The sequence below is a fragment of the Lissotriton vulgaris genome, unplaced genomic scaffold (assembly GCF_964263255.1).
Source record: "Lissotriton vulgaris unplaced genomic scaffold, aLisVul1.2 SCAFFOLD_310, whole genome shotgun sequence".
Classification (NCBI taxonomy): domain Eukaryota; kingdom Metazoa; phylum Chordata; class Amphibia; order Caudata; family Salamandridae; genus Lissotriton; species Lissotriton vulgaris.
Window position 1 is genome coordinate 1,505,795 of NW_028254046.1, and position 23,059 is coordinate 1,528,853.

A 23,059-nucleotide genomic window follows, 5' to 3' on the forward strand; every position below is an offset into this window, starting at 1 on the left:
AGCCCGCCTTCAACAACCAGTCGTCTAGGTAGGGGAAGACTGAAACCCCTAACCTGCGCAGATGGGCTGCGACCACCGCCATCACCTTTGTGAACACCCGTGGGGAGCTGGTAAGGCCGAAGGGGAGCACGATAAACTGAAAGTGCTCGTGGCCTACCGTGAACCGCAGGTAACGCCGGTGGGCCGGCAGGACGGGGATGTGAAAATACGCATCCTGCAAGTCCAACGCTACCATCCAGTCTTGCGGGTCGAGAGCAGCCAAGACCTGAGCCAAAGTCAACATCTTGAACTTCTCCTTCCGGAGGAAGCCGTTGACGCTCCTTAGATCCAAGATAGGACGTAGGCCCCCTTTGTCCTTCTTGGGAACCAGAAAGTAGTGGGAATAGCAACCACGTCCTACTTCTGGCCCAGGAACGCGCTTGATGGCCCCCTTGGCCAAGAGGGCCGTAACTTCCTCCTGCAGAAGTGTCAAGTGGTCCCCCGACACACGGTGGTTCTGCGTGGCATGGCTGGAGGAGTGGTCTCGAAGGGGAGGGAGTAGCCCCTTCGGACAAGCTGCAGCACCCACCTGCCCGATGTTATCGTGCGCCAGTGGGAGAGGTAATGGCGAACCCTGCCACCCACCGGCGTCACATGGGCCTGAAAGCACAGACTAGGAGGATTTAGTGGCGGATGCTGCGGGGGAAGGTGTGGTCTGACCTCGCCGCTGTCCCCGACCGCCACCCCGGCAGTTTCCACGGCCGCCACCGCGTTGATAAGTCTGTTGCGGCGCGTGGCTGGCAGCACGTGTGGGACTGCCCCTTCCTTGGCCACGAAAGGAGCGAAACGAACCCGTTTGCTGGCGCTGGGTCGAGAGACCCAAGGACTTGGCCGTGACCCTGGAGTCCTTGAAGCGCTCCAGCGCGTGGTCCGCTTTGTCGCCAAACAGGCGACTGCCATCAAACGGCATGTCCATCAATGCACTCTGGACATCTGCCGAGAAGTTGGCGGATCTCAGCCAGGCGTGGCGACGAATCGCCACCGTCGTGGACATCGCTCTGCCCAGTGAGTCGGTCGTATCAAGACCACACCTGATGGAGTATCTTGCTGCGTCTCGGCCTTCAATCATAGCCTTGCCGAGCTTAGCCCGTACCTCCGGCGGACATTCAGGCAGCAGGTCCGCGACCGTATCCCACAGAGAGTGGGTGTAGCGGCCCAAGAGGCACGCGGTGTTGCAAGACCGCAGTCCCAGACTCAAGGACGAAAATACCTTTTTGCCATACTGGTCGTACCTCTTAGATTCCCTGTCGGGCGGGGCCGACGGGAATGCGGTTTGGGAAGTGGAGGCCTGGATCACCAGACTCTCAGGGGTTGGATGGGTGGACAGAAACTTGGGGTCGTCCGAACACAGACGGTGGCGTCTGGCCACGTTCCTGTCAACAGGCGAACCTGAAACGGGCCTGGACCACGTGCCCAAAAGAACGTCAGTTAAGGCCTCGTTGAACGGCAGCAGTGGCTCCTGTGGGCATGACTGCGGTTTGAGGACCTCAGTGAGGATGTTAGTCCTCACGGCCGCGACGGGGAGCACAAGGTTTAGGGCCTTGGCAGCCCTCATCAACACCACTGAATAAGCTGCCCCCTCCTCCAAAGCCACGGTAGGAGGTGAGACAAAGCCAGGGTTGGGGGAGTCGTCCAGACCACTGGCGTCACCCAAGTCACCCGTCCAGTCCACGTCGTACTGACACTCACGGGTCAGAGGGTCCTCAGACCCCTCCCACTCCTCTCCGTAATCTACATCCTCACCATATTCGGAGTCAACAATGTAGACCGGCTCCTCGGGGTTCAGAGGCCCCATCGGCGTCGAGCCCAGCGTCGGGCGACGCCGGTCCGACTCCGCGTCCGGCGCCGGAGAGGGAATGGGGGCGGCGCCGCCCGGCGCCACGCGGGGGCGGCGCCTGGGGTTGCTCCGATGGAATCGGCGCCGGAGAGGCCGGTAGACCAGCCGGCGTCGACCCTGAGGGCCCCTCGGCGCCGGGATCAGAGCCGTCGACGGATCCGGGGCTGGAGCACCCGACGGTGTCGAGGCAGGATCACCCGAACCGCTAGGGCCCCCGGACGGGACCACAGGGCCCGAAGGCGCCGCGTAACCCTCGTCGGAGACAGAGCCCTCATGGCCATGAGGAACGCCTCTATCTCCTCGGGCGACGCGCCTTGCCCAGGGACCGCAGGGTATGGAGCAGGCCGCGTCGGTGACTCACGCGGAGCCGCGGGGGTGGGGTCACCCGAACCCCCGGCCGCATCGCGCGAGCGTCGGGGGGAATCGGGGGTACGATGACGACGCCCCGACTTCTTGTGCTTCCTACCTGAGGAACCAGATGAATGGGGACGACTTCCGGAGTGGCGACGGCTCCGCTACCGCTCCCTCGATCGCTCCCTTGACCTCCGGCCGGACCGGGACCGCTCTCGACGCGGGGCCGACACCCGGAGCTCGAGCAGCTTGCGGGACCGCTCCCGTCTAGCCTTATTCGTCAAGGCCCGGCAATCGACGCAGGAGTCCACGTCGTGGTCAGGGCCCAGGCACCGGAGGCAGAGTCGGTGATGGTCTGTGACCGACATCGTACGGTCACAGTCGTCACAATGCTTAAAACCGGGCATCCTACCGGCACCGTTGAAGAGTTCAAAAAAGATCAAAAACTTGGTCAAAAGACCGGAGTACTGCACTTCTCGGATCTGCGCTAACTGGCACGGAAAAAAGAAGAACTGACGTCAGCGCGCGGAGGCGGCGTCTATATACTCCAGCGACGTCATCACGGCGCACGACGCCGACGACGGACGCGGAGCCGCAGGGGACGCCTGCAGACGACGCCTACCGATGCGCAGGGGTACTGCTACGCAAAAGTTTCCGGATCCAGACTGACGCCTGGGGATATTCTAAGGTAAGGAATCTAATACTAACCTGTTTCTTTCAGATTAAATTGTTATCCCATATTATGTTATGTTATGAGTAGAGGGTGAGTTGCAGGCTGGAGTTGCCCTGGGTGGTTTCAGGATGCTACAGGACTGCGATAAAGGAGCTAAAACAATGTACAAGCCTACTTTACTGGTAGGCTGTGTGGAAGCACCGTCGACTGATTCTGCACCCCTGGCCTAGGCAAAACTCCAAAATATACAAAACAGTTACTTAACTGAACTACACCGTGAGTGGAGGAGGAGAGTGAACTGCTGTTCAAATACAGACTTTTTGACAAAATGTAAACCCACGTTCCCGCTGGCAATATGCAAATTAGCCTATGAAAACTGAGCTAACGAGCGCGTGCCAAGGTAACTGAGATTCAATCACTTACATTTGACATAAGTCTTGAGAATTCACGGATAGGATGATGCATAACTTAAGACTTTCAACATAATTAAAATATAAGTTGCCTTAACACCCCCACATATGTTGGACATTTCTGACATGACTAATATGCACCTCTTCAATATGCCCAGAACACAAAAAACATCAACTATAACGTGCTGCAAGCCTTCTCTTAGAAAAGCTACTCACTGCGCCACCTTCTGGCCCACCGTCTCCCATGCAACCATTAATTAACGGCACCATTGGACCAAGATTTAAGCAAAATCCAAAAGTATGCAAATTCTCACTATCACTAACTTTTGAAGTCAGAGACTCCTAGCATATGCCTGCAACTGAGAAAAAATGTACAAGAACGAATAACGAAACAGAAAAAAAGACAATAAAAGAAACTTCCAACAAACTGTGAAGTACCTGCCAAATCCCAGATCTGAGATGAAGGGGCTGCAACCCCTCAGACAATGCAAACTGGAAGTATCGGAACACTGAAGAAACAGGCTAGTATAGTTCCACAACAGGCGGGCTTATAGAGTAGCAACAAAGATCATTATATTCCTATGGGTAGAAGAAGTCCATAGACTGCCGCCTTTGTAGAAAATGGATTTAACCGAAGACAAGAAGAAATGTGCTTGGTTTAACAAAGAGCAGATAGACTCTCTTTCAACTAGCTTCTAATACTCCATAGTTACTACATTAATTGCTGAAAACGGATGCAACAAGCACTGGCAAATGCAAAAGGCTTGATTACATTTACATGCAGCTCTAGCACATTACACTTGAGAGAGGAGCCATTTGGAGCAGGCATAAAGGGCCATAGTTCTAAACCAGTCCCATATACTGCTCTATGTCAGCTCTGGACTAGAGGCAGAAGATTACATACAGCCAATAGCATTATAAGATAAATACTCTACTTGGGTGAACCAAGACTTGATTGACAAAGTCTCCAGCCTGTTGCTGAAAGAGGCTAGTCAAGGAAAGCCAGTGTTTGAAAGGGTTGGACCCAAAGCCCACTCAACTTATATTGTTAGGAATAGGCAACTGTGAAAAAGGCAGACCTAAAAATTGCCCAGACACACACAGTTGCTTTGCACGTGTTGTCTCAGAGACAATGAGAAATGTCTACAATTATACGGATGAAAATATGTGCCATTTGCCACACTGGCTGAATCCAGATGAGAAGTTTGGTTGAAGAGTCTACACTTTTCAAAGAGCCCCGGTCACACTCAATTATTCCCTTAGATCATCAATATAGTACAATTTCAGATAATGCTCGAAGCCAGTTGTCACTCTAGGCCTAGCAAATCACACCATAAAAACAAGAAATGTCTTCGTCTAGTCAGATATGGAAATGAACTTTGTTATGCCCAAGCCACACATGGTCCCTTAGTGGGCTGTAGGTATTAAAACCATTGAATTGAAGGCAGAGGTTGGGGGAGGAACAGGGGGGTTTAGAAGAAATAGAGAGTGGAAGGTGCCATAAGCAGTATGGATTGGATCACATTTCGAGGGATGAGGCTGGAAGGCTTTGGGAGAGAGAGGAGAGATTCCACCGAGTCAGATGGAGCCGATGAAGGGGGTGACAAGGCAGGTGAAGATTCTTAGAAGAAAGGGGCTTTACTATTTTAGGGGGATTTAGAGAGGGGGGTTGTTTGGGACTCGATCTCTCACAGATATTCTGAGCTGATAACTAAGGAGAGAAGATGGGCGGAAAGACATGTGACAAGTGGACCAGTCAGTGGAATATGGGCAAAGAGTGGAAGAGGTAATAGGAAGGCCAATGGTGGAGGAAAAATAGGAACAAGCATTTGCAATGCAATAGGTCTCGCATTTACGCGAGTTTAAGCTGTTGCCATTCTAAATGACAATGCCATTTTATGTAGGTTTTAAAAACCGAAACTTAAAAAAGGCATTGTAATTTACAATGCCGATAGCTCAAGCTCGTGTAAATGCGAGATCTATTACATTGCAAATGCTTGTATTTCCTGTATGGGAGAATGGAAAGCTTTCAGTGCGCTGCTCCCCATCCCTGTGCAGCAGCCGCGGCTCTGAGCATGGACTGAGCCTCCTCGTGCTCCGGGTGCCTCTCACTATGCACCACCCTGGGACCTGGGCAGCGCGGTCTGCATGATGAGCAGCTGGTGGCTGGGAAGAAGCCCCTCTACTCCGCCTCCTTCATGGTCGCCCCAAGTTTGGAGATTCCTGAAAGTGAGCAGCCCTCGCTGTCCTGCGCCAGGCCCACCACCGCCGCGCCGGGACCGGATTTTTGTGTGGCTTTTGACCTTATCTTTGCTGGCTGCAGGGGCGGCAGAACAAATTCAACAGCTTTTCTGTCAATGTGCATTTTGTCATGCAGAGACTCCTGAAACCGTGTTGGTGGATCTTTTTCTTGAAGATAACGACCTCAGTGATCCATTATGTGCTATGCTTTCCCAGTAAGGAAGGGGCGTGGGGTTCCTTGGGAGACTCTGTGACTGGGGAATGAGATGGGCGGTGGGGAAATATTTCCCTAGTGTTACACTTATGTCGGGGAGAGGTGATGGGTTTGGGACGCGGGGATGCAGATTATACCCAGAGGACAAAACTGTGTGTTTGAGAGGATAGGGTGTCCCTGGTCCGTCCACCCAGCTCCCATGGGAGGGGTGGAAGAGCGTTTAGTGATAGGGTGGAAAGAGGGGAAGTCCTCGACTCCTTGGAAGGGGGGACAGTTCCTCGTCGCTGAGAAGTGTTCTGCTGCTGCCTGCAAAGGGGCTCAGTGGACCTGGGAACCAATCCTGCCTTTAAGCACGTTGTCTCCGCAATAAAGCGCACGTGCACATCTCCTGTCCCTACACGTGCGTGTTCTGCTGAAACGCTGTAATGAAAAGACACGCAGAAGGCAATGGAAAACAAGTGCGTGTGTCTGCCTTTTATAGTTGCAGCGTGCAGAGAAACTGAAAGCTAAATGAAGCATGCGGTGGGAGCCTGTGAAAGCTAACATCGATAGAGAGGAGGCGCTGGAGAGGAGACGCCAGAGAGGAGATGCCATGCGCGTGCGCATCACCTGTCCAGGCGCGCACATGATCTGTCCTCCTTTGCCCACCAAACCGACAACAATAGTCTCGCCAAGGCGAGCAGCGCATTCTCTGCGTCGCTAGGCGAGACCTTAAAATGAAGAGAGGAAAAGGTAACAGGACTGTAGTGGATATGATCAAGTGAGAGTGTGTGGGGGAAGAATTACAAATAGGATGGAGTTTAAGGACCGAATGGTTAGGCAGTGGAGGGAAATGTCATGCATATTTGTACAGTGCACATATCACCTGGGAGGTTAGAATGGCAACTCAAGTAGGAAGGGCAGCCCTAGCATGGGCCTATTGAAAAATGGTTGATCTTCATTCAGTTGGAAACTTCAGACATGCAGGCACCAAACTTTGTTTGGTGTGTTGCGGTGTCGTCGGACAGGGAGAGGATGAGTGGTCGGAAGACAAAATGATGCTTATTCCATGGGTTTGGATGATGGTGGCGAGCAATGTCATGTAGGCATTGAACAGCATGGGGCTGAACACAAATCCCTGGGGGACTCTGCATTTTGTATTGGGGGAAGCAAAGGAGTGAGCCGAGGAAAGGGGATAGGGGCAAGGTAAAGTTGGAGGTAGAGACTGCAAATGCTACTTACCAGTATGCATCTGTTCTTGGCATGTAGGGCTGCTGACATTCATATCTGTGCATAGATCGCCACCTAGTGTTGGGTCCGGATGATTGCACATTGTTGTCCTGGAAGAGTCTTCGAAGTATCACGAGATAGGTGGCTCCTCCCCTGGACTACAGTGCGCATGGGCATCGCCTCCATCCCCAGATTGTTTTTAGCCATTGGCAGAGATGGAGTGAAGAATGTGAGTGATGATCATGCTATGAGCATATGTATGTATATGATAAAATTCTGCAGCTGCTACAGGCGCCGGGGAGGAGGGTGGGCGATATGAATGTCAGCAGCCCTACATGCCAAGAACAGATGCATACTGGTAAGTAGCATTTGCAGTTCGAGGCATGTGGGCTGCTGAATTCATATCTGTGCATAGAATACATAGCTGTCCCTCCATTAACGGCGGCCGCCCGTGCCAGCTGCAGCAGTCTGAAAAAGCGTTTTTAGAACAGCCTGACCAACAGCTGCCTGCTGTTTGAAATGTACGTCTACACAGTAGTGTTTAGTGAAAGTATGTGTGGTAGACCATGTGGCTGCTCTACAGATGTCTTCTAAGGGAATGTTACCTAGGAAAGCCATAGAGGCCCCCAACTTCCTTGTGGAGTGGGCCCTCGGTGGGATAGTGAGAGTGCGTTTAGCTTTAGCGTAACAGATCTGGATGCACTTTACTATCCACCTAGCAATCCCCGCTTTGGAGATTGCGTTTCCCTTGTGGTGAGTAGCAAAAGCAACAAAAAGTTGTTTTGTTTTGCGGAAATCTTTTGTCCTGTCTACATAATACATCAAGGCCCTCTTAACATCAAGGGTGTGGAGCATGCGCTCCGCCAGCGTCTCTGGGTTTTGGGAAAACACTGGCAATTCGATCGTCTGGTTAATGTGGAATTGTGATACCACCTTGGGCAGGAATTTAGGGTTAGTGCGGAGCACCACCCTGTTAGCATGTACCTGGAAGAAAGGTTCCTGGATGGTGAGCGCCTGCAGCTCGCTAACCCTCCTTAGCGATGTAATCGCTACTAAGAACGCAACCTTCCAAGTCAGAAACTGAAGCTCACAAGAGTGTAGTGGCTCAAAGGGAGGACCCATCAGCCTTGTAAGAACCACATTGAGGTTCCATTCTGGAGCTTGTGGGGTCCTTGGTGGAATGACCCTTTTGAGTCCTTCCAGAAAGGCCTTGATAGCAGGGACCTTAAAGAGTGACAGGTGCTGCCTATTCTGGAGGTATGCTGCCATAGCAGACAGGTGAATACGGATGGAAGAGTACGCTAAATTGCATTGATACAGGTGGAAAAGGTAACAGATGATATTCTGAATGGAAGCATCTAGCGGGTCAATATTGTGGTTAGCACAGTAGATGACAAACCTCTTCCATTTAGCCGCATAACAAGCTCTAGTAGTGGGCTTTCTAGCCTCCCGAATGATGTCCATACAATCGGGGGGAAGATTGAGGTAGCCAAACTCTAGGACTTCAGGAGCCAGATCGCCAGGTTGAGCTGTTGCGGATCTGGGTGCTGAATGTCGCCATGGCTCTGCGTCAGAAGGCTGGGAGTGAGATGAAGCCTCTGATGCGGTACCACGGAGAGTTCCAGAAACGTGGTGTACCATGGTTGGCGAGCCCACGCTGGAGCAACCAGGATGAGCGTCATCGAGTGCTGCCTGAGCTTGCGTGCCACCAGCGGTATCGGAGGTGCTGGGGGAAAAGCGTACGCAAATCTGCCTGACCAGTTCATCCACATCGCATTGCCCTGTGATTGCGGGTGTGGGAACCTGGCGGCGAAGTTTCGGCATTTTGCGTTCTCCTTTGTGGCAAATAGGTCTAACTCTGGATGACCCCACTTTTGGAAGTACGGTTGGAGTACTGATGGATGTATCTCCCACTCGTGCATCTGATGGCTGTGCCTGCTGGGCAGATCCGCCATTTGATTGTCCTTGCCCGGGAGATGCTCTGCCATGAGGAAGATGTTCCTCTGAATGGCCCACTTCCACATGCTCTGAGCCAGATGAGACAGCTGTGGAGAGTGTGTGCCTCCCTGCTTCTGGATGTAGTACATGGCCGTCATGTTGTCCGTCCGGATCAACACGACCTTGTTGCACAGATGTACTTTGAACGCCTTTAAGGCCATGAAGATTGCCATCAGTTCCAACACATTGATGTGCATCTTCCTTTGCTGTAGTGTCCATAGTCCCTGCACCGTGTAGTGGAGTACATGCGCTCCCCAACCCTGGAGAGAAGCGTCCGTTGTCAGGACAATCTGTGGGACAGGCTCTTGGAATGGTCGGCCTTTGCAAAGGTTTTGTGGATTCCACCAATGCAGAGAGTTGTATGCCCGACCGCTCACCAACACTAGGTCTGTCAGTTGCCCATGAGCCTGAGTCCACTGACGTGCTAGGCACTCCTGAAGCGGACGCATGTGTAGTCTCGCGTGCGGGACAATGGAGATGCAGGAGGCCATCATGCCTATCAACTGCATGAACACCCTCGCTGGAAGCGAGTGCTGGGGTCTGAATCGTTGGATCAGCGCCTGGATACTGGCGATTCTCACTGAATTTGGCTGCGCAGTGGCTGCCAGAGTGTTGATTGTCGCGCCCAGATACTGTCGCACGTGGGCGGGCTGGAGATGGGACTTGGGGTAGTTCAGAGAGAAACCCAGATCGTGCAGGAGATGAATGGTGCGTGACACATGGTCCACGCACTGTCGTTCCGTCCTTGCCTGAATGAGCCAGTCGTCCAGATAAGGAAAGACGTGGACGTGCTGGCGACAGAGATGCGCCGCCACAGTCGCTAGGCACTTCGTGAACACCCTTGGTGCCGTGGTGACCCCGAACGGCAGGACCTTGAACTGGTAATGCTGGTCTAAGATCGTGAATCTGAGATACTTTCTGTGTGAAGGATGCAGGGGGATATGAAAATAGGCATCTTTCAGATCCAGCGTAGCCAGAAAATCCCCTTGCTGAAGCAGGGGAAGCACTTGTTGCAACGTGAGCATATGGAAGTGCTCCGAGAGTATGTACCAGTTCAGGGGCCTGAGGTCCAAGATGGGCCTGAGGGATCCGTCCTTCTTGGGAATCAGGAAATACAGGGAGTAAACCCCTGTTCCCCGCTCTTGCAAAGGAACGAGCTCTATTGCCCCTTTTTGCAGCATGACTAGAACTTCCTGCTGCAACAAGGTCAAATTCTCGCCTGACATAGGACGGCTTCTTGGGGGTATGTCCGGCGGAATGGAAGTAAGCTCTAGACAGTACCCGTACTGGATAAGGGACCTCACCCACCTGTCCGTGGTGATGTTCTTCCACGCCGGCAGGAACTGCTGGAGTCTCCCCCCAACCGGTGTTGTATGGTCGGGGGGCAGTGACAGAACGTCACTGCTTGTTGGTGGTGGTGGACCTGGAGCTATTGTTTCCACGTCCCCTGCCCTTGACATTATTGCCTCTGTAACCACCTCTACCCTTGTTGTTGTACGTGGTCTGGGTGTTACTTTTGTAATACTGCGAGGATTGGGATGCCTGCCCCCTTGTGGTGCCTCTGGAGTTTGAGCGGCGAAAGGAACCACTCCGAAACTTCTGACTTTGTAAAGCCCCCATTGATTTGGCAGTTTCCGTATCTTTTTTCATTTTTTCCAGGGTGGCATCCACCTCAGGTCCAAACAGGTGGTCAGGATTCACTGTTTGATTCAATATTGTAGTTTGGATGTCGGGTTTGAACCCTGAAATCCGAAGCCAGGCATGGCGCCTAAGCAACACACTGGTGTTGATAGCCCTGGAGGCTGTTTCTGCCACGTCTAATGCACATTTGATGGATGCATTTGTAATGAGTTTGCCTTCCTGGATCAGCATCTCCCCTGCCTCCTTGTATTGGTCAGGTAAGTGTTGCAGTATGGCCTCTAAGGTGTCATAATGGGCCCTATCATAACGTGCAAGCAGGGCTTGGGTGTTAGAAATTCTCCAGATATTAGCTGCCTGTGCAGCAATCCGTTTGCCTGATGCCTCGAAGACCTTGGACTCTTTGTCTGGGGGAGGAGCGTCACCAGTAGTCTGAGAGTTCGCCCTCTTCCGAGCGTTGGAAACAACCAAGGAGTCTAATGGCAAGTGTCCCTTAATATAGGTAGGATCCGTCGGCGCCACCTTATATTTCCTGTCGATTCGAGGGTTGACCACACGCGCCCGTGTGGGCTCCCTGAAGACCTCCGTTGCATGTTTAAGCACACCTTTGAGCATCGGCAGCGTTTTGACTGTCTTCTCAGCCACAGAGAAGGTGTCGAATAAGAAGTCCACATCCACGGGGTCCGAGTGCAGCTCGACGTCGTGGTTCGCCGCAGCTCGCTCGATCAGAGCATTAAAGGCCGCCGAGTCCTCCGTCGGGGACGTCTTGGCCGCAAAGAGTTGCGTGTCCTGACCCGATTGCGGGTCTTCCGTGTCGCCTCCGGCGGACCAAGGGGCACGCTCCTCCTCCGGATCCGAGTACGCCGGATAGGTGTACTCGGCATCGTCTTCGTCCACATCGGCTGCGGGGGAATGCGTTGGCGAGAGTCCCAGGGCCTGTGGGGACACAGGTTCCACCAAAGTCGAAGAGTCCCTTTTGTTTTTGAGAGGGATCTTGAAATGCTCCAACGCCGGCTCCGTCGTGATCTTCCTCTTGAGGAGAGACAGTTTTCCGGTGTTGGCGTCGATGATTACCTCACGACGTTCTTCCTCAGCAAGCGGCTGGAGCCGAAGCTTCGACGCCACCAAGGTAGCTTTCGGCGTGAATACCTCCTTCGAGTGTCCGCCCTGTGTCGACGCGAAGGCCTTCGGCGCCGTCTTGGGTGGTAGGGTGAAACGAATAGGCGTTTGCCCCTTCGCAGGCTTAGGTGGGAGCTGAGGCGCCACAGCGTCCTGAGCGGGAACCACACTGTCCTTTCGGATCCGCTGCAGGGATTCCGTTACCTTCATCGTCAAGGCCGGTGAGGGCTTGACCGGTCCGACCGACCCTCCGTCGTCGAGAGCCTGATCGCCGGCAGCCACCTTCTTCGGAGCCGACGCCCCATGGCCATGAGCGTCGTCGCCCTGCCGCTTCCTCGGAGCCTTTTTCGGGTCCGCGACCCCTTTCGATGCCGACGCAGACGCGTCGGACGATTTCGCCTTCGGCACCGACCCCGAGGGCTTCGGGTCGGCCATTTTGGCGTGGCTCTTAGAGTCGGCCATTTTGACTTTCTTGGAAGTTGACGCCTCCAGAACTTTCTTGACCATCTCAACTTTCGCTTTCGGTTTCGCATCCGAGGGTGCGGGACCAGTTGGCTTCACTTTCGTTTTCTTCGAAGTAAGCGATGGTTCACAAATGTCCGTGACCGGGCCCAAAGGCGGGGACGTAGGACTCATAGTTAGATCTTGGGTAAGGCCCGAAGGCGATCCCTCGACCTGGGCCGTATGAAGGGGACTAACCCCTGAGTCTGTTTGGGGATGCTCCTCCTCCGAGCTATCTCCCATCATGGTAAAAGTCTGATCGTCGTCCCCTACCTCGTCGGTGACTTCGGCAAAGTTCTCCTCACCCGCATCGTAGGTCTCCCCTTCGGATGCGGGATTAGAGTCCGAACCTTGCTCGTCGCCTTCGTCCTCGACAGATTCTTGAAAAATGTAATCTGGTGGGGGCGCCGCAGCTGATAACCTAGCCTGGAGCCTATGGGCTCGACGAATCTTTAAAGTCTTCTTGCTCCGGAACTTCGAGCACGCCATGCAGGCGTCTTCGCGGTGATCCGGTGACAAGCAGGTATTGCACACCGGGTGCACATCGAGGTGTGAGTATTTAGAGTTACACACCGGGCACTTCTTGAACGGAGTCCGCTCCATAGCAAGAGTGTAGTGTAGGCCCGTCCGCGCCGAAAGCACGTGGAAGGGCAGCAAGAGATTGGGGCTGAGAGTCAGAAAGAAACCCGAACGCAACTATACCGACGCCCAGCCTAAAGACCTTTTGGTCTCGAGTAGAAGTTGAACAACTATTGGTTCCGACAGAGGGAACCGAAACACATCCGAACCCAATGGCGGAAAAAAACAATCTGGGGATGGAGGCGATGCCCATGCGCACTGTAGTCCAGGGGAGGAGCCACCTATCTCGTGATACTTCGAAGACTCTTCCAGGACAACAATGTGCAATCATCCGGACCCAACACTAGGTGGCGATCTATGCACAGATATGAATTCAGCAGCCCACATGCCTCGAACTCATAGAGATGGGTTAAGAGTTAAATATGTCATTTTATGCTAAAAGAAATGTTAGATGAGGGATCAGACTTCTTGCAAGAGTGCTCCCTATAGCAATGCTGCTCTAGAATCACAACAGAAATGTCTGGTCCTAATGGGTAGTTAAAGCAGAAAAGCGTAGGAACTGGGAAAATAAATGGGAAAAGAGGGTCTGTCAAAGTCGCAGGATGAAGCAGCAAGTATGTGTTAACTCTTGCACAAACAGACTCAGCACCATTAGAAGGAAGCACCTAGAAGCAGAAGATGGTTGTTCTGAAAAGCTATGGGAGAGCTATTTAGTAACCATGTCACTGTGTTCTCAACAGCACCATGTAGGCAGGTCCAAGACCCTTCCATGCCTTACAGCGCCAAAGAGTAAAGTTGCCACAGGAAGCCACTCTGATGCTTTGATGTGCACGGAAAGCATTTAAAATGACTTCAACCCGTCTGACTACTGCTATGCCTTGTCAGGAACCAACAGTGGCACTGGCATTCTTGTGATCCTCAACTAAGGGGAGTGCTGCCTTTCCCCACCGGCTTTAAAGTCTACCTCTGGAGGTAGCCTACATATGTACGTATACAAACACATGCACAGATTAGTATCTGCACACGGCCTAACATGTAGCCCCTACTGCTAGTTTACAGTTTCTAAAATGAGCATCCTTGGAGATTCAATCAAAGAAGGGGGGCTGAGGGCTTTTTTGAGGTCCAGCATAGGTGCCCAATCAAGATCCAAGCAAACAAGCAAATGCAGTTTCTAAAAGTGGAGAATGAGAGAGATCCCAGAAGAATAATAGGTTGTTCTCTAAAAAGGAAGGGAAAGGGGACTCGCTCCTTTCGGAATTAGGGCCCTCACACACCTAGCCCGCTGGGTGTCATGCTTCATCATAGGGCATGCTCCTCGTCAGGTCGGCGCTGCTATACCCGACGGGCTCCCTATGAAGGGGCTCTTTGGCAGAGATCTTTTATTCCTTGCCGTTTGGTGCCGTGGGTGTGAGGGGCCTAAAAGTGTAGATGTGTTTATTGTGAAGGTCAATAGACTGTGCGAATTAAAACAGTTAATGGAAGGTCAGGCATAACAATTTTTATAACCCTGACTTTCAACCTTATTAAAAAGTGGAGTGGGGACTGCCTGAAGTAATGTTTCAGGATGTTGTCCTCAGTCTTGTGTGGTCGAAATGTTTCTTGCCTCTTAGTCAGGACGGTCTGGCGGCAATTCCTCAGGACCTAATGAGAATGTATCTATCTAAACTAAAAATATGGTATTATGGTGTACTAACCTAGATATACCACATGTAATTCCTAAAGGTGAAGTACCTGTCGATGTAGCGGCCAGCCTAGAAACTGTTCGAGACTGGCCCCATCAACTTCCGGCAGGTAACAGACACTTAGAAGTGACCCGTGTCATGTGTAGACCGCAAAGGTGACGATAGACCTACCCCACACTGCCAATGCAGGAAATTGCATTTACGCACCAATTAAAATAAATGAGGGTGAAACACTGCCAACATCAAAAACGATAGCGGGCACTTAACATTAGATTTCATCTATATATATAAAAACGAAAGTATGTCTGTCTGTCTGTTTGTCCTTTATGCATTACTACACCATTCATCCCGATCGCCATGAAACTTTAGGAAGTTGTTCAGTACACTCCCGTGAAGGTTTCTGGCATAAATATTTTTTTTTAAGATCGGCCCCCCAGGACCCTCATAATCTTTCTAATACTGAATTTGCAACTGCTACTTTGCAACGGTGCAAGACTTTCGGTGAAAAAGAAGATGAACAATGTCAGAGAAGCCACAATTTTGAAAGGGAAATTCAAGGGGGAAGATGTACTGTTGCCACGTATTCTAATGATCCCAACAGATATGCCGCTTGAATTCAACTGTTTACAGTTTCTGGTGGGACACGCTTTTGCAATGACCATCAACAAAGCACAAGGACAATCGCTGCAAGTGTGTGGACTACATATGGAGAATCCGTGCTTCTAACATGGACAACTGTATGTGGCCAGCTCACACGCCAGAAAATCTTCTGATTTATTCGTGTACGCACCAGACGGAAAAACTAAAAACTATTGTATATCCACAAGCACTCTAATAAATAAATAGAAAGAAAATGATACTTTGAAATGTTTTCCATATTAAAATGAATAAAATTCAATAAAAATGACACAATGTAAATTGAATGTCATCATAACGAGTTTACTTGAATTTCCTTTCTTCTGAGATCGCAGCAACGATCTAGTAAGCTAGTATATTATAAATCGTAAGGTCTGAATATACCCAACTTTCCATGGACTTGTCCCTCCTTATGTGAAGGAGTCAAAAAATAATCCGGTCCTTCGCCCATATTATTATCTTTCAAACATTTAAAGTACAAAAATAATATAAAATAGTGGCTGCATTAGTACCTATAAGAAAATCAAGTGTTCGGTTTGGCCAAATTCCTTAGTTGCCAGCTTCTATGAAAGAAACATACTCAAAGGAAGCATGAAAGAGAGTCAGTATTGTAATGAAAGAAACAAACTCAAAGGAAGCATGAAAGAGAGTCAGTATTGTAAACCAGGAGACAAATCACCTACAAATGTCTTCTAGATGGGTATAAAAGCGATAGTCTGAAACCTTGAGCACTGGCACCTGAGGGCAAGCACGTGGCAAACTCTTTCAAATTTTCAAACCAAGCTTTATTCGATTTTAAATTAAAATCATAAAAGCATTTATACATCCATATATACATAAAAACACTTAAAAGTATCATAAAGTTAACCAGTACAGTACAAGAATAGCTTGTTTGATCGTTAAAAGACCTTTTACATAAAAATTCATTAAAAATAGTTAAAAACAGGCATTTCATTAAAGAGCGTCATCAGTCCAGGGTAGAATAGTAGCTTAATACATGGATTTTCTCAAGTTTATGACAGATTTTAAAAGCATGAAACAGCGTAAACTACATGGTTATCTTCTAGCTGTAGCATTTTCATGTATGCTGATCTGCATTTACGAATCCCCCAACGTTTAAGGAAAGGTATCAAAAATTGTTTCCTGGGGCTCGTATAAAACTTGCAGAAGAACATGATATGAATGTTTGATTGAAGTGAGGTACTATCACAAGGGCATATAAGTTTGGTGATAGACCAATCATTGCAAGTAGGTAAGGTGACCATGCGAAAAAAAGTCCCCAAACGTAAACGAGTCAGCAACATTCTGGGGAAGGGAATCTGTACCAGGACTAGGTAAGGTTGAAGTCCCTCCTTCGGTGTAATTTTCTGGTAACTAAGCACTGTGCTTTTGGATTTTTCGCTATTCCATCTGATGGTATCTAAATGGATGGTCAATATCTTTTTCAGTGCTATTCTGGGTATCCCTTCTAGGGTACTAGGGTTATCAAAGAACTCAGGATGACCTAGTTCAGTGAATAGAGTTCTCACATAGGATAACCATTTGATGTTGCCTACCCCATCTAGTGCTAGACAGTCTTTAATAAGATCTCTGTTCAGTTTGGCTTCCTGCGTGGCCCATACCTTATGCCAAAGCAATATAGGGGACATCTTGGTGATATCGCTAATATAGGTGACTCCCACCTCAATATGTGACATGTATGTAGATGTTGTTTTTGGCATTCCCAATAGATGGCAAATGAATGGATTTTCACAGCTCTGTAGGGAATGATCTTTCTCAATGCCCCATAGCCCTGCACCATAAGTGGCTGTAGATACGCACTTCGCTCTGTAGACCTGGATTAATTCCTTGACTGGTTTACCACCAATTTTATCAGAGAAGGAGCGCAAAGCACCTATAGTTCGACTATAGGCCAGTTTCCGGGCTGCTATGGCAGCCTGCCAGCGGCCCCGCCTGTCGAACAGAATTCCCAGGCAGCAGAATCTATCTGTTGTTGCTATTCTTTGGTTGTCCAGGAATATGGTGCAGGGGGCCCTATTAGTCTTTGGTGCACAGGGCATGGTATAAGTTTTTGAGATATTCACTCTTAGGTCTCTGTCCCTCATGTAGATTGTGAACTTATCTACAGCACGCTGTAAGCCAATTCTGGTCCTGGACATTAAAGCCGCATCATTGGCGTATAATAAAATGGGCACCGAGGAACCATTAACAGTAGGGTAATCGTTGGGTGAGGTTGACAAGTGCTGGCCAATGGAGTTAATATATAATGTGAATAACAATGGTGCCAATATGCAACCTTGTCTGACCCTCTGGAAATAGGAAATTTGTCTGAACATTCCCCCTGTTGACCGTACCTCACTCTGGCCCCTGCATCTTTATAACGTTCTTTGATGAAAGTGATAATGCGGGCGTCAATACCAAAATCCCCCAGTGCTGTCCAAAGAAAGCCATGATCAACACAATCAAACGCGGAACTAAGATCAATAAAAGTGTTCCGTGTTTGGCCTGGGTATATTTAGAGATAAGAAGGGACAAATCTAGGCATTGTTCTATCATCCCTATTCCCTTTCTAAACCCATATTGGAGGTTTGATACCACTTGATGGTTTTCCTCCCAAAGTTGAATTATTTTTAAAATATTCTTCCAGCCACCTTCATCAGACCATCTAACAGGGATATTGGCCTATAACAGGTTGGATCATCTCTATTACCTTTTTTGAAAATGGGGACCACAATGGCATCTGGCCAGGTGGAGATGAACCCACACTGATTTCCCGTGTTTAAAACATTTGTAAGCAACGGGGCCCAAAGATTAGGTTCTGCTTTATAGACGTCCACCGGGGTACAATCCGGTCCAGGCGCTTTACCAGATGCGCTTTCCCTGATAGCATCATATACTTCCTGACAGGTGAATAATATATCTATGGGAAATGGGTTAGAGTGAGAGTGAACACCAGGATTATTAAGGGTTGCCCTTGATGTAGATGAACACACCCCGGGAATAGGTAGACCTACACCAGGGGTAGGGTGGTTATACAGTTGCTTGAAATGGTTTACCCAGGTGTCACCAGTTATGGCTACATCCATAGTGTTCTCATTATTATTCTACTTATACAAGGATTTAACCACCTTCCAAAAGGCAGAGCTATTTCTCTGTCTGGATGCCTCCCTTAGGGACTCCCAAGCCTCACTTTTCAGTTTTGATTTCCTATCTTTAATAGCTAATTGATATAATCTCCTAGTCTGGCGAATGAGATCTAAGTTTTTAGGTGTTAGGCACAGGACCCTTTTTAGCTCTTTCAGAGCGGCAGTGCATTTGCTATCGAACCACCCTGGGGATTTCTTAGTATTCCCTTTGGGTACTCGGACCAAAAGATTTTTAATGTTGTGTTGAATATTGGAAAAGGCAGCCATTACCTCCTTTGGGTTATTATTTTCTTCGAGGCATGCTGAGATGTCAGCTGCGCACCATGAAACAAGGTTTTGAAGAAATCCTATGGGTTGAATCTTTTCCCATTTAACAACATAACCATTTTTTTTTAGTCAGGTTAATCTTAGGCGGATAAACGCAAGTAGTGGATTTTTTACTTTGTTGCCCCAAAACATTTACATTAAAGATTAATGGGTAGTGGTCACTCAACGGGACTTTCCCCGTTTCCCAGTGGGTTATGAGCCCGGGTGTAATAGTGGAAATTAGAGCAAAATCTATCGTGGAGTTACAGCCACGACCGTTAAAGGTTGACTCGAAAGAGGCAGGTGGTAAACATACCTGGTTGATAAATGACAGGTCAAAGTGAAAAACAATGTCATTAAGGAGGGTCCCCATCTTGGTGTGGGTAAAGTGTGTGGGACCGTCCTCCCCGTAATCTGCCAGGCCGCACAAACCTAGTGCATAATACGGGCAAGTGGTACAATTAAAATCCCCCACCCAAATGATCAGTTTTTCCCCCACAACTTCTTCTCCTAGTGATTTAATGGAACTCAGGATTTTTACCATAAGGGGCTCCATCTCAGTGCTCGGCATGTTATTATAAAAATTAGAAAGTTAGGATTTGGTAGTACAAGCTTGACTGAAACTTTTGCACTTTAACATCCCCCGTTGTTGATACGTATATGCAAATACCCCCCTTGTTACGGCCCTGGGTCGAAGGGGTGGCTGGGGAATGGAAAGTTTGGTAACCTGTTATGTGGACTTCATCCAAGAGCCAGGTCTCTTGTAAACAAAGAATGCTATGCTTTCGGATGATGTCCAACCATGCATTAAGAGTGATTTTACTTGCCAAGCCCGCTACATTCCAGGAAAGCAGTGTATGTGAATGATTACTAAATTCATCATGAATGGGTCCAAGATTCCCACTGGTATTTGAAATGAACAAGGGAGGGATATGCTGCGAATTCTGTATAGGAGGGGAAGTTGAATAAGATTATTCTGGATGTAACAATTGGTGGCATTGATCTAAGTTTATTATCTCCTTGTGGTCCCTAGCTGATTGTGACACTGACACTCCAGGTATCTTTAAAACTGTTCCTGGTGACCCAAAATTAACATTATTATTCATTGCTAACTGTTCTAGTTGCTTGTTATAATGGGTTATTGGCAACATCTTAGTTGATGAGAGTGTCTCCTCCTCCTCAGAGTACCTTGCCTCTCAGTCTAGATCTTCAAGACCTGACAGGACATCATATCTATTGACTAAAGGGATTTGCCATTGTGGCACATATGAGGGGCGCGGAACAAAATCCATATGCCCCCCCATACACTAGGATTTCTACTAGGCAGTCTCAGTCTCGAGTTATCCCTCGGGTTTTGCCACGAAGGTCTCCTGGGCCCTACATTCATGTTCAATAAAGAGGGAACATAGGGGCGTTCGGAGGGGTTATTAAAAAGGTTTCCATCGTACAGTGGTGCCACTAGTGGCTGGGGATAGAAATAGCTCAAGTCCCTTGTGGCGATACCATTTGCTCCACGAGTGTCGTACCAGTCAGTAATATGAGTAACCACCCAGTGGTCCCTGAAATTGATGGCGATCACATCCCCTGGTATGTCTTTGGGCCTTTGTCCTACCCACCCTAGTCTCCTTACGTTCACTATCTCCCCATTAAGGTGGGGCGGAAGTGGTCTGTTATTTCTAAGCCAGTAGGTTACCTTGTTTTTTAAATCAAAGTAGCCTTCCCGCCTACCTTCTAGAAGCTCAGGGACCCCTGTAAGTACAATTACGAAGGGGGCCGAATCAGGTGGTAGATTTATGTGGTGCTGAGTATTGTGATTTTTTCTCTGGGGGCGTCCAACTTTGTTCTGATCTCTTGTCAGTTCAGGTCTTGAGGAGGGAATATTTTTGTGGGCAGTATTGAGGGTACCCTTGTCTTTTTTCCCATTTGTTGTCAACCCCCCGGCCCCTGTGGGAGTGGAAGTTGCGGCCTCTGGTGCTGGTTTCGATGGATCTATCCTAGCTTGTTTGGATGGAACAGCTTCCTTAAACCTCTTAGTAGGAAGATTTTCTTTTACATTATGATGTGATGCAGGAGCCTGTCGATGGGGCAGTTATATGAGGTTTCTGCTCTTCTATAGTCGCGGGTTCTTTGGTACGATCTGATTTTATGTAAAGTGCCAGATCTTTCAAGAGTTTAGTATTTTCATTTGCTACTTCTGTTAGGTTGGACAGATCATTGCCCAATTTTTTCACTCTCTCTAGTAAAGGCATAATTAATGATTTCATGAGGTGCTCTATGTTTTCCACAGTACACGGAAATACACCATCTACTTGTACGGGAGGGATTAGGGTATTTAAATTCTCAGCACTTTGCTGGTTTTTCCTGGGGTTGTTCAATAATGTCTTTCCTGGGATGGATTTTCTAGAAAGTCTGGGAACTTTCGAGGTTCTCCCCTTTAAAGGAGGGCCCCTTTTCCTCTTTAGGTGTACTCTTGTAGGCGGATTGTCTATTATAGGTTTATCTGTATTGCCCTTAGGAGTTGGTAAAGGTAATTGCAATAAAGAGGGTTCTACTGAGGAGAGGTCTGAAGAAAGTTCTAAGGGGACCATACTGGGGGAAGGGCTATTCACTATAATATGTGGAGACAAGTATTCTTGGAATATAAGCGGAACATCTATGTCTACAATTTTATCTGTCTGTACAGTTTGTGTGGGTGAAGGTGTTAATAGGGTACTAGTATCTTTTGAGGATAGCTTGCTTCTTTGCGAACCAAATGATAAGCGCCTTTCCACAAGGGCAATTTCATGGTCTATGGCTGCAACCCTCTTTGTTAAATATGCATCTAGTGGTCCTATCACATTTGCCCTCCCAAGCGGGGTTAGTAGATTGGTGGGTCCCTTCCTCGACATGCCAGTTAATGCAATCGCGAGATCTAACTATAAGTCTTTAATGTATGCTACTATCAGCAAAAGTTCAACGAATGATTGTCCGTCCAGCAATAACTTCAGGGAACAAACGTTTGCAGTGGGGCAAAGATGCAGTTAAGTGTTCATTGCAAGCTTAAAGGTAAGAATCCTTACTGGAAATGCAGCAGCTGTTAGAGGGGTGGGCCGGTCCGGTCCTGGATGGTCTTGGACGGGCTTAGACGGGCCCGCCCTTGGTCCGGGCTTCGTCCGGGCGTCCCGCTCGCGTCCCGCGTTGCGGCCGTGCCCCAGCTTTGTAGCGCCTCCAGGCGCTAGATGATGACGCGCTCCTGAAGCGCCGCCGCAGTGACCCCTGGGGGACCGAGTTCCTCCCAACAGCGGCCGCAGGTGTTGCTGGTGCGGCGGCAGGAGGACTCGGCGCAGGGGACCCGGCAGTCAGCGACAGTCAGCGGGAGGCAGGGGGATGAACGGGTGAGTCTTTAAGATCCGAGTTCAATTCAGCAGCCCTTCAATGATTAATGACAGTCTATTGTAATGATCATCATGGCTTTCACTGGGCTGACATCATCTGGGATGTGTTCCTTTGAGTCTTTTTGGAGTAGTATGAGTAGTATGGTGTGTAGTGGAGTGTTGGAGACCTGTTATGTAGAAAAATATCCAGACCCCTTTCTCGACACATGGAAATATGGAAACTAAAATGAGTCCATTAGTTATGCTTTTATATCTTTCTAGTTTCAGAAGGGCACAGACACAATGGCTTTCCTGACATGGACAGAGTACAAATGTGATTATCCAGTAAAACTGTGATTATAAAAACCCTTAAGTAGAGCATAGAGTGAGAAACAGGTGAATCACAGAACCTTAGTGAACTATGTCTCAAGAAAACTCAGCGGAAGTTCCAAACACTTTAGCAAGTGAAGCCCTCTGAATACCCTCACATTTGTATGACCACAGAGGACCACAAGGCAATAAAAGAAATACCTGATAGCAGAAATTCCTGAATCAAATACTTATATACAGATGTGAAAGCTTTCACTTCTTAATCATGATAAAAACATGATTACAATCATGCCACGAGTGATTACAACCATGCCACGCAGAAAGAAATACCCAAAAAGCTACTTAAAGCAAATAAAAAACAGAAAAGATATAGCTGTGAAAAGTAAAAGTTTCAAGTTAAGTGAAAATGAACAATCAAATGGCAACAAAAAGGTAAAAAACAAAAAAGGGCATTTGTATTTGTCTAGAGCTGGTCAGCTGAAGAAGCAGTGCTGGGACATCCAGAGGAGGCTAGGCAGTGATGAGCAGATACACGAACACCTGACCTCTCACGCTTTCAGGGTACATCACAGGCAGTGAAGCATTTCCAATCTAAAGTGGGCTGGAGGAAGCTCTGCCAAGACAATCAATGCATGGGAAAGCACCACTTGCTCCTGGGGTGGATGATGACACTGAATTCATAGGGTCTCATCAACAAGTTGCTAATGCATACCATCCTTCATCACATTCAATACCAATGCACAGTGAACTTCAAAAGCACTGTCCATCTCCCCAGCACCAGCCCTTAGTGTCTGGCT

General features: G+C 48.9%; 1 protein-coding gene across 1 annotated transcript in view; it reads right to left on the reverse strand.

Annotated features, from left to right (window-relative positions):
- The window catches only part of ANO10 (anoctamin 10), a 757,832-nt gene that overhangs the window by 548,881 nt on the left and 185,892 nt on the right, over positions 1-23,059 (reverse strand). The window lies entirely within an intron of this gene.